The sequence below is a fragment of the Paramisgurnus dabryanus genome, chromosome 1 (genome assembly GCF_030506205.2).
Source record: "Paramisgurnus dabryanus chromosome 1, PD_genome_1.1, whole genome shotgun sequence".
Taxonomy (NCBI): Eukaryota; Metazoa; Chordata; class Actinopteri; order Cypriniformes; family Cobitidae; genus Paramisgurnus; species Paramisgurnus dabryanus.
This window is the reverse complement of record NC_133337.1, coordinates 8,027,928-8,040,857: the sequence shown is the minus strand read 5'-3', so window position 1 is coordinate 8,040,857 and position 12,930 is coordinate 8,027,928.

Below are 12,930 nucleotides of genomic sequence, written 5' to 3'. Positions count from 1 at the left end.
TGCACACAAAAAAGCAACAGGGGGAGCCAACAATGTAATGGCCACAAACCACCACATACAGGCACGACCATACAATTCATACAAATCACCATACAGGTCATACAGGTCACCAATGCACACAAACAGTCACAAGATGGTCAGACAGTGCATTGCACACATAAAAGCATCAGGAGGACCCAAGAATGAAATGCAAACAATGTGCCACTGGAGGGTCCAACCTTGCATTGCATTGCAAAAAGCAACAGGAGGACTCAATGCAATGCAAACAATCTGCCACTAGAGGGCCGGACAACACAATTTGTACAAATCAACACAGGAGGGCTCAGCAATGCACACAAGCAGATACAGGAGGGCTTAGCATTGCAATGCACACAAACCAAGACGTTCTAAATTCAAATCTGAGTGACCGCCTGTGCATGGGGGTAGTGTAAATACAGTATACCCTAGCTATCACTGGGGCAGGAGTAATAATTTAAAGAAGAATGGTGTATACAATTTTTTACACTTGGGCACTACAGAAGTACTGCACAAAATATTGCCCAGGTAAATATAGATGACAGATTAATTGATTATCAGTCAAACAATCAAATCCCGTATTGCACTTATATTGACATTTTTAGTGTAAAAAAATTTTTTGCCAGTGTTCCCAGACCAAAAGTGCGGAGAAATGATGTGAGAGTGTCTCCTTGATTTTCCAGAGGTTGTAGGCAGGTGATTACAAATCCAAGCATTTTCCTTTTAAGACCACAGAAGAATTCAGCTATGCAAAACATCTAATCGCCACAGCAGGGCCCGAAAATGTAATGGACACAAACTTGAATGCGTGAATGAGTTTAACACCTAAGCAAAATGTATATTGTTCTCTCAATGTAATATTTTTGACATTTGAATCTATGAAATATACTTGGGGCGGCAGTGGCCTAGTGGTTCATGTAGGTTGTCTACAAACCGGAAGGTTGGTGGTTCAATCCCCGGCTCCACTGGACCAAGTGTTGAGGTGTCCTTGAGCAAGACACCTAACCCCAGCTGGTCCCGATGAGCTGGCTGGTGCCTTGCATGGCTATATATACTGCTATACTAATATACTGCTATTAGGGATGCACCGATAGGATTTTTTGGGCCGATAGCGATTTAAACAGACAACAACTGGCCGATACCGATATTAACCCTCAAGAGTTCCTTTAAAAAACTTCCTTAAGTGTTCCTAAGGCCACAAAATGACACCTTCACAAAAACTGCTCTAAAAATAACATACGTCAATATTTTTTTTCATTTTAAACGATGCAGTCTTTTAGAACTACTTCTGCCTGAAACATAGATATCAAATATTGATTAAATTTGTGGAAATTTTAACCCTTTATATGCCTGTTTGTTTACATTAGCCCATGTTTTTTTTAACAGAAAAAACAAAAAAACTAAATATTTTCCAAAAAATACATTTGAACCACCATGTGATTATTATTATTATTATACCCTGAGATGGGTCAAAGATTGGTAGCAACATTGATTTTCATGCATTGTTATTTTTTGAACAAGGTCAGATTTTATAAAAAACTTCCTTAAGTGTTCCTAAGGCCACAAAATGACACCTTCCCAAAAATTGCTCTAAAAATATCATACGTCAATATTTTTTTCATTTTAAACGATGCAGTCTTTTAGAACTACTTCTGCCTGAAACATAGATATCAAATATTGATTAAATTTGTGGAAATTTTAACCCTTTATATGCCTGTTTGTTTTCATTAGCCCATGTTTTTTTTAACAGAAAAAACAAAAAAACAAAATATTTTCCAAAAAACACATTTGAACCACCATGTGATTATTATTATTATTATACCCTGAGATGGGTCAAAGATTGGTAGCAACATTGATTTTCATGCATTGTTATTTTTTGAACAAGGTCAGATTTTATTAAAAACTTCCTTAAGTGTTCCTAAGGCCACAAAATGACACCTTCCCAAAAATTGCTCTAAACATATCATACGTCAATATTTTTTTCATTTTAAACGATGCAGTCTTTTAGAACTACTTCTGCCTGAAACATACATATCAAATATTAATTAAATTTGTGGAAATTTTAACCCTTTATATGCCTGTTTGCTTACATTAGCCCATGTTTTTTTTTTAAGAAAAAAACAAAAAAACTAAATATTTTCCAAAAAACACATTTGAACCACCATGTGATTATTATTATTATTATACCCTAGGATGGGTCAAAGATTGGAAGCAACATTGATTTTCATGCATTGTTATTTTTTGAACAAGGTCAGATTTTATTAAAAACTTCCTTAAGTGTTCCTAAGGCCACAAAATGACACCTTCCTAAAAATTGCTCTAAAAATATCATATGTCAATATTTTTTTCCACTTTAAACGATTCAGTCTTTTAGAACTACTTCTGCCTGAAACATACATATGAAATATTAATTAAATTTGTGGAATTTTTTACCCTTTACATGCCAGTTTGTCTACATTAATCCATGTTTTTTAACAGAAAAAAACAAAAAAACTAAATATTTTCCCCCAAAAAAACATTTGAACTACCATTTGATTATAATTATTATTAGACCCTAGGATGGGTCAAAGATTGGTAGCAACATTGATTTTGATGCATTATTATTTTTTGAACAGGGTCAGAATTTATACAAAACTCACACTTCCTAAGGCCAAAATGATCCTAAGGCCAAAATGACACCTTCCCAAAAACTGCTCTAAAAATATCATACATCAATAATTTTTTCCACTTTAAACTATTAAATGTTTTTACACTACTTCTTCCTGAAACATACATGTCAAATATTAATTAAATTTGTGGAAATTTTAACCCTTTAAATGCCAATATGTTAACAGTAATCCAACCACAGTGTTCGGCTGATGTCGTGAAACCTTTTGTGGGACATCGTAGCCCAGATAGTGACCTGTCCTGATTTCTCACTCCAGAGACTGAGGGCTGATTCATTTTTTATCTGTAAACACCGGTCAGATTGAGCAGCCACACATAAGCCTGCCGTTTCTCTGTCTCAAGATCTCTCCAGTCTATGACTGTCTCCCATGTAGGTTTGTCATGGCCCCAATATGCTGCAGGATTTCATGCATCAGCATCAATGAAAAGCTTCGAGTCAGGGCTCTGATTCGGGCAGTGGCGTGTGTGAGCCCTGGGATCAAATCTCTGGCTGCTGGGAAGTAGCGGAGCGTCTCCATGTTTGTTGGGGACCAGAAGATTTTTCAATATTTGACGTCCATCCTGCCGCCACTTCATCCATCTCCTCTCCGCTCTCCCGTTCTGATAAGTCTTCTGAAGATCCCTCTAATGAATTAGATTCCAGCTGGTCTACTTCCACCTCTGAGGCCTCCGTGTCAACCTCAGAATCCTCGGAGGAAGATGAGGAGCCATCCTCGCTCTTGAAGTGCATGATTATTTCAGGAGCCTTATGTGTGCTGTAATGCCTTGCCATTTTCACTACTTCTGCTATACTGTTCATACGTATAGCAGTGTACTTGCATAAACAACATGAGCGGGAAACAAAATGAACATTGATTTTGTTTCGGTTCTGACCTCTCATCGTTTTTATTACTGAATTAGTTTATAACGCAGAATGTGCCCTTCAAAAAGAGAAGAATTTGGATATGTTGAATATGCCCCCCTGCCCCACTCAACACCGACTCCACCCCGACATCACCACCACCCCCTTACCACTCAGAAACACTTTTTTTACACACACACCAATTTTCAACATTAAAGGTTTATCTTTTTAGTAGCTATGCGGTCCGCAGAAAACAGCAAAAATTGTGACATTTTGATGAATGCATGAAATGGTAAAAAGTAGCGCCACCTGGTGGACAAGTATAAAAATTAAAACTTCAAGGCCAGCAGTTTAAAATGATATATTGACATAAAGGTTTGTATTAGTTTATGTTAAGATAAATGGGGGGTCAAAAATGGAAGTTATAATGGTTTTCAATGGGGCAGTTTTTGTCCTTAGGAACACATTAGTCGGTTTTTGCGTAGCTTAGCCATTTTAAGCTAATTTAAAAAACTGAAACCAAAATTCTAAAATGTATCAAAAATGATTAACCTTTGGCAAGTTTGGGCAATATTCAATCATCACAGTCAAGATGGTTTAAAAATCAAAATGGCACAAAATGTCCCTAGGAACTCTTAAGGGTTAAACACTTGTATACAATACTATACAGTTGGTCTACTGGTATACTGATATATTGCTATACGCCTATACTGCTATATGGCTATACTGCTTTATGGCTATACTGCTTTATGGCTATACTGCTATACGGCTATGCTGCTATACTGGTATACTGCTATATTGCTATACGGCTATACTGCTATACGGCTATGCTGCTATACTGATATATTTCTATACTGATATCATACATCTATACTGCTATACTGATATACTGCTATACGGCTATCTTGCTATACTGCTATATTGTTATACTGCTATACAGGTATACTGACGGCTATACTGCTATAGATATATTGCTATACTGATATATTGCTATACTGATATATTGCTATACTGATATATTGCTATACTGATATACTGATATACTGCTATACGGGTATACTGTTATACGGCTATGCTGCTATACTGGTATACTGATATATTGCTATACTGGTATACTGATATATTGCTATACTGCTACACTGATATATTGCTATACTGTTATATTGCTATACTGCTATACGGCTATACTGCTATACGGCTATGCTGCTATACTGATATATGGCTATACTTCTATATTGCTATACTGCTATACTGCTATACTGCTATACGGGTATACTGCTATACGGGTATACTGCTATACGGGTATGCTGCTATACTGGTATACTGATATATTGCTATATTGCTACACTGATATATTGCTATACTGTTATATTGCTATACTGCTATATGGCTATGATGCTATACTGATATATGGCTATACTTCTATATGGCTATACTGCTATACGGCTAAACCGCTATACTGTTATACTGCTATACTGATATTGCTATATGGCTATACTGCTATACTGATATTGTTATGGTTTGAAGGATGAACCCAAATGCAGACCGAGATGAAGAACACTTAAGACTTTATTTGTACAATAAACAGAAAACAAAACCCACGAGGGGGCAAAACAACATAAACAAGATACTAAATGAACACTAAACTAGACAAGACTGGACTGGACTGTGAATATAAACACTAAACTTGACAAAACACTATATAACTCACACTTGACTATGACTAGATTAACTGAGACAGCGTACTCACAGGTATCTGGAAACACAGAAACAATGCACAAGCACAGGACAATGAATACAAGAGGATTAAATAGGGTAACAAATCAAGAGGGGAACAGGTGATATAAATCAAACAATAATGAGGAGGATGACAAGGGAGCGGGGTAAAAGAGACAAGACACTGGGAACACGTGGTCCAGTAAATCAATACTAAGACCACGTGAACCCACACAAAACATGGGTCTGTCATGATTCTGCCACAAGACTAGATTAAATAAAGGACAAGATGGCAGAACCATGACAGAATCCCCCCCTAAAGGAGCGGCTTCCAGACGCTCCCCAGGGGAACACTAGACACGGGACAAGACAGACTGACAGACAGACAGACACCAAGAAAACATGACAAATAACATCAATGGGAGACAAGAATACAATACAAGAGGGTTGGGGTGACATAATAAAAACAACAAACAAGGGAGGGGGGGGCGGAGGCAAAACAGTGTTCACAAAAGGAAGTCCAGGTGGGGTGGAGCTGGGTGGGCAAGGAGTCTTGGGTTCAGGGGTAGTGGAGGGCTTAGGACGAGGAGTCCGGGCAGGCTTGGTGGGGGATGCAGACTTGGTAAGGGGTACAAACGGAGGCACGGCAGGGTTCCAGGGCGTGGTAGGGGTAGATGAGGGAGCAGAAGGGGACGAGCCAGGACTCACAGGGTAGGGGAGAGAGTTCAGGGAGGACATGGAGACAGTAACAGGGGAACAGGCAGACAAACTGGATGACAGTGCAGGGGAGAAAGCAACTGAAGAAGCCGGTGAGACAGGGGGCGCTGCGTCCGGCAGCGGAGACGAGACAGGGACCGTGGCAGGGGGCGCTGCGTCCGGCAGCGCAGACGAGACAGGGACCGTGGCAGGGGGCGCTGCGTCCGGCAGCGCAGACGAGACAGGGACCGTGACAGGGGGCGCTGCGTCCGGCAGCGCAGACGAGACAGGGACCGTGACAGGGGGCGCTGCGTCCGGCAGCGCAGACGAGACAGGGACCGTGACAGGGGGCGCTGCGTCCGGCAGCGCAGACGAGACAGGGACCGTGACAGTGACAGGGGGCGCTGCGTCCGGCAGCGCCGACGAGACAGGGACCGTGACAGTGACAGGGGGCGCTGCGTCCGGCAGCGCCGACGAGACAGGGACAGTGACAGTGACAGGGGGCGCTGCGTCCGGCAGCGCCGACGAGACCGGGACAGTGACAGTGACAGGGGGCGCTGCGTCCGGCAGCGCCGACGAGACCGGGACAGTGACAGTGACAGGGGGCGCTGCGTCCGGCAGCGCAGACGAGACGGGAACCGTGACAGGGGGCGCTGCGTCCGGCAGCGCAGACAAGACGGGAACCGTGACAGGGGGCTGCAGCGGGGGCTGCGCAGACAAGACGGGAACCGTGACAGGGGGCTGCAGCGGGGGCTGCGCAGACGGCAGGGGCTGCAGCGGGGTCTGCGCAGACGGCAGGGGCTGCAGCGGGGTCTGCGCAGACGGCGAGGGGCTGCAGCGGGGTCTGCGCAGACGGCGAGGGGCTGCAGCGGGGTCTGCGCAGACGGCGAGGGGCTGCAGCGGGGGCTGCGCAGACGGCAGGGGCTGCAGCGGGGGCTGCGCAGACGGCAGGGGCTGCAGCGGGGGCTGCGCAGACGGCAGGGGCTGCAGCGGGGGCTGCGCAGACGGCAGGGGCTGCAGCGGGGGCTGCGCAGACGGCAGGGGCTGCAGCGGGGGCTGCGCAGACGGCAGGGGCTGCAGCGGGGGCTGCGCAGACGGCAGGGGCTGCGCAGACGGCAGGGGCTGCAGCGGGGGCTGCGCAGCCGGCAGGGGCTGCAGCGACTGTGAGGTCAACCCCCTTCTCCTCCTCTTCTTTCTCGGGCGTGGTGCAGAGGCTGTGGCAGGTGAGGAGAGGACAGTGGTGGGAGCAGCAGGCTCCGAAGAGGACCCCTCGGATGGCGACTCCCACGAAACTCTCCGCTCTCGCTTTCCACGTAGCGACAAGGGTGGGGAGGAGCTCTCAGGGGCCGAAGGAGGAAGACTCGGGTCGTCAGACGCCACCACTCCCAAGATACATCCCTCCGGGATAGATGGCAGCGTGGCAGATGGTGATGCCGTGGTGGGTACCTGAAGCTCCTCCCGACACAACTTGTCCACCACCTCATGGAACGGGCGGCGGATCAGGCCCTCCCGTTCAGGCAAGGGAGGAGGGACGTTGAGACCCGCGATAAAGTAGGAGTTGAGGAGGGTCTCTGGCAACAAAACCCTCCTCGCTTCCACATACTGGGCATACCCCCTCAGGGTCCTCTCTTGCTGGGGAGGAAATGGGGCCCTGCCCATCTTCATGTCGTCGGCAATCGACTGCCACCACAGTTCAAGGTCAGCTGACTGCCGCCTGGCGGGACGACAAAGGCTGTCTGCTGGGTTCTGTACTGGCTTGTGCATTCTGTTATGGTTTGAAGGATGAACCCAAATGCAGACCGAGATGAAGAACACTTAAGACTTTATTTGTACAATAAACAGAAAACAAAACCCACGAGGGGGCAAAACAACATAAACAAGATACTAAATGAACACTAAACTAGACAAGACTGGACTGGACTGTGAATATAAACACTAAACTTGACAAAACACTATATAACTCACACTTGACTATGACTAGATTAACTGAGACAGCGTACTCACAGGTATCTGGAAACACAGAAACAATGCACAAGCACAGGACAATGAATACAAGAGGATTAAATAGGGTAACAAATCAAGAGGGGAACAGGTGATCTAAATCAAACAATAATGAGGAGGATGACAAGGGAGCGGGGTAAAAGAGACAAGACACTGGGAACACGTGGTCCAGTAAATCAATACTAAGACCACGTGAACCCACACAAAACATGGGTCTGTCATGATTCTGCCACAAGACTAGATTAAATAAAGGACAAGATGGCAGAACCATGACAGATATATTGCTATATGGCTATACTGCTATATAGCTATACTGATATACTGCTATACTGATATATTGATATACTAATATATTGCTATACTGCTATTAGGGATGCACCGATAGGATTTTTTGGGGCGATACCGATTTAAACAGACAACTTCTGGCCGATACCGATATTAAACACTTGTATACAATACTATACAGTTGGTCTATTAGCTAGTTTATTTCTGCATCAAATTATTTTAGCTGAACATGGATTTGATCTAATTACCATTTAACTGACCAACATAATAAGAGAGGCACAAATTTAGCTAAAACAAATATAATAAGACAGCATGACAACCTTAAAATGTGGTTTTTGCTATTCAGCATTTATTTTATTAACAACATTAACTCATTTTTTTTTTTTTTACATATAATGGATTTCTTTATGCAGTTAATTAATAAACAATCGGTATCGGCCTTTCTTGTGCTATTGCCAATATGCCGATGGTTTCAAATTCATTAATAATCGGCCAATAAATAGCGGCGGCCGATACATCAATGCATCACTATACCGCTAGACGGCTAGACGGCTATATAACTATACTGCTATACGGCTATGATGCTATACTGGTATATTGCTATACTGCTATACGGCTATACTGCTATACTGCTATGCTGCTATACTGATATATTGCTATACGTCTATACAGCTATACTGATATAGCCTACTGCTATACCGATATACGGCTATACTGCTGTATGGCTATACGGCTAAGCTGCTATACTGATATATTGCTATACTGATATACTGCTATACCGATATACGGCTATACTGCTATATGGCTATACGGCTAAGCTGCTATACTGATATATTGCTATACTGATATACTGCTATACCGATATACGGCTATACTGCTATATGGCTATACGGCTAAGCTGCTATACTGGTATACTGCTATACAGCTATACTGCTATATGGCTATACTGCTATACTGCTATATGGTTCTACTGCTATACGGCTATGCTGCTATACTGGTATACTGCTATACTGATATATTGTTATACGGCTATACTGCTATATGGCTATACTGATATTCTGCTATATTGATACATTGCTATACTGATATACTGATATACTGATATATTGCTATACTGATATACGGCTATACTGCTATATGGCTATACTGATATACTGCCATACGGCTATACTGCTTTACGGCTATGCTGCTATACTGATATATTTCTATACTGATATATTGCTATAGGTCTATACTGCTATACAGCTATACTGATATACTGCTATATGCCTATCTTGCTATAGTTGTTATATGGCTATACGGCTATACTGATATATTGTTATACTGCTATATACTACTATACACTGCTATATGGCTATACGGGTATACTGCTATACTGATATATTGCTATACGTCTATACTGATGTACGGCTATACTGATATACTAATATACACTGCTATATGGCTATACGTGTATACTGCTATACGGCTATAGCCTACTGATATACTGCTATACTGATATATTGCTATACTGATATACTGCTATACTGATATATTGCTATACTGCTATAAGGCTATACTGATATACGGCTATACTGATATACTGCTATACTGATATACTGCTATACTGATACACGGCTATACTGATATACTACTATACACTGCTATATGGCTAAACGGGTATACTGCTATACTGATATAATTCTATACTGATATATTGCTATGCTGCTATAAGGCTATACAGCTATATTGGTATACTGCTATACACTGATATAATTCTATACTGATATATTGCTATACGTCTATACTGCTATACTGATATACTGCTATACGGCTATCCTGCTATACTGCTATATGGCTATATGGCTATACTGCTATACCGATATATTGTTATACTGCTATACAGCTATACTGATATACTTCTGTATTGGTATAATGATGGCTATACTGCTATACTGATATATTGCTATATGGCTTATACGGCTATACTGATATATTGCTATACGGCTATCCTGCTATACTGCTATATGGCTATACGGCTATACTGCTATACCGATATATTGTTATACTGCTATACAGCTATACTGATATACTTCTGTATTGGTATAATGATGGCTATACTGCTATACTGATATATTGCTATATGGCTTATACGGCTATACTGATATATTGCTATACGGCTATCCTGCTATACTGCTATATGGCTATACTGCTATACTGCTATATGGCTATACGGCTATACTGCTATACCAATATATTGTTATACTGCTATACAGCTATACTGATATACTTCTGTATTGGTATAATGATGGCTATACTGCTATACTGATATATTGCTATATGGCTTATACGGCTATACTGATATATTGCTATACGGCTATCCTGCTATACTGCTATATGGCTATACGGCTATACTGCTATACTGCTATATGGCTATACGGCTATACTGCTATACCGATATATTGTTATACTGCTATACAGCTATACTGATATACTTCTGTATTGGTATAATGATGGCTATACTGCTATACTGATATATTGCTATATGGCTTATACGGCTATACTGATAAATTGCTATACGGCTATCCTGCTATACTGCTATATGGCTATACGGCTATACTGCTATATGGCTATACGGCTATACTGCTATTCCGATATATTGTTATACTGCTATACAGCTATACTGATATACTTCTGTATTGGTATAATGATGGCTATACTGATATATTGCTATATGGCTTATACGGCTATACTGATATATTGCTATACTGTTATACTGCAATACTGATATATTGCTATACGTCTATACTGATATACTACTATACACTGCTATATGGCTATATGGGTATACTGATATATTGCTATACTGTTATACTGCTATACTGATATATTGCTATACGTCTATACTGATATACTACTATACACTGCTATATGGCTATACGGGTATACTGATATATTGCTATACTGTTATACTGCTATACTGATATATTGCTATACGTCTATACTGACATACTACTATACACTGCTATATGGCTATACGGGTATACTGATATATTGCTATACTGTTATACTGCAATACTGATATATTGCTATACGTCTATACTGATATACTACTATACACTGCTATATGGCTATATGGGTATACTGATATATTGCTATACTGTTATACTGCTATACTGATATATTGCTATACGTCTATACTGATATACTACTATACACTGCTATATGGCTATACGGGTATACTGATATATTGCTATACTGTTATACTGCTATACTGATATATTGCTATACGTCTATACTGATATACTACTATACACTGCTATATGGCTATACGGGTATACTGATATATTGCTATACTGTTATACTGCAATACTGATATATTGCTATACGTCTATACTGACATACTACTATACACTGCTATATGGCTATACGGGTATACTGATATATTGCTATACTGTTATACTGCAATACTGATATATTGCTATACGTCTATACTGATATACTACTATACACTGCTATATGGCTATATGGGTATACTGATATATTGCTATACTGTTATACTGCTATACTGATATATTGCTATACGTCTATACTGATATACTACTATACACTGCTATATGGCTATACGGGTATACTGCTATACGGCTATACTGATATACTGCTATACTGATATATTGCTATACGTCTATCACACAATTATCTTAAAATGCACAGATTATAGTGGTAAAAATCTTTTACACATTAAATAAATAAGGTGCAGTTGAAAAATAAAATGTGTGTGTAACAACATATTGGATTTAAAGTGACAGTACACCCAGCATTTTTTAAGTATAATCTGATGCTGTTTTTAATGTTAATAAATAAAGAAAGGGACTGGGCTCAAAATGATAGAGTAAAGATATTTCTGTTTACCTATAAAGCCACAACAATTAGTAAAGTTATTTCCTAATTACATCCTGCTCTTCTAAACCAACAAATATACTCGTCTATCTATATAAGAAGGAAATTTGTTTATAAAAGAAGAAGATTGGTCAACTATATATAAATTTCAATGGGAAACTACATGCTCCGATGGAGGCTGTTTGTATAGAAGAATATCATGCTTTTCTTTATTACCTCAGCACAAATAAGTCATAGAGGGAAAGGAACTCATTGTTGGAGATAATGTAATTCTGTACTGGCTAATCATCATGATATCTTTTGGGAATGTCCAGTTAAAAATATTCTGGAAGGACATCCACAAAACTTTGGAGACTTTTGGGCTTCAACCTGTTCCACCTACCATGGGAGACTGGAGAGGGATTGTTTCGGACTTATACAAGATGGAATCTCTCACATTTACAATAAGACTTAAAAGACAAAAAGGAGAATATTTATGGAAGAGATGGAAGGATTTTTTGAATGCAGAAGAAAATAAATAGTCGAACAGCAGAAGTCACCCAGTTGTACTTAAGTGTAAAATGGAACAGCGAGTGAAGGTGTTGTAAACCCCATACAGTACTTGATACTATACAGTACTGCACTCTTTTTTCCTGTTTGCTATTTTCTTTTATTTTGTTTTTCCTTACAGCTTGTTCATAACCTGTTTCAATTATGTACTGTACATGTACCTTGAAAAAGAAGTCAAATGGATACTTCTATTTATAATTTCTATATAAAGCACTTTGAATTACCTCTGTGCATGAAATGTGCTCTACAAATAAACTTGCCTTTTCCTTGCCTTGTTCAAG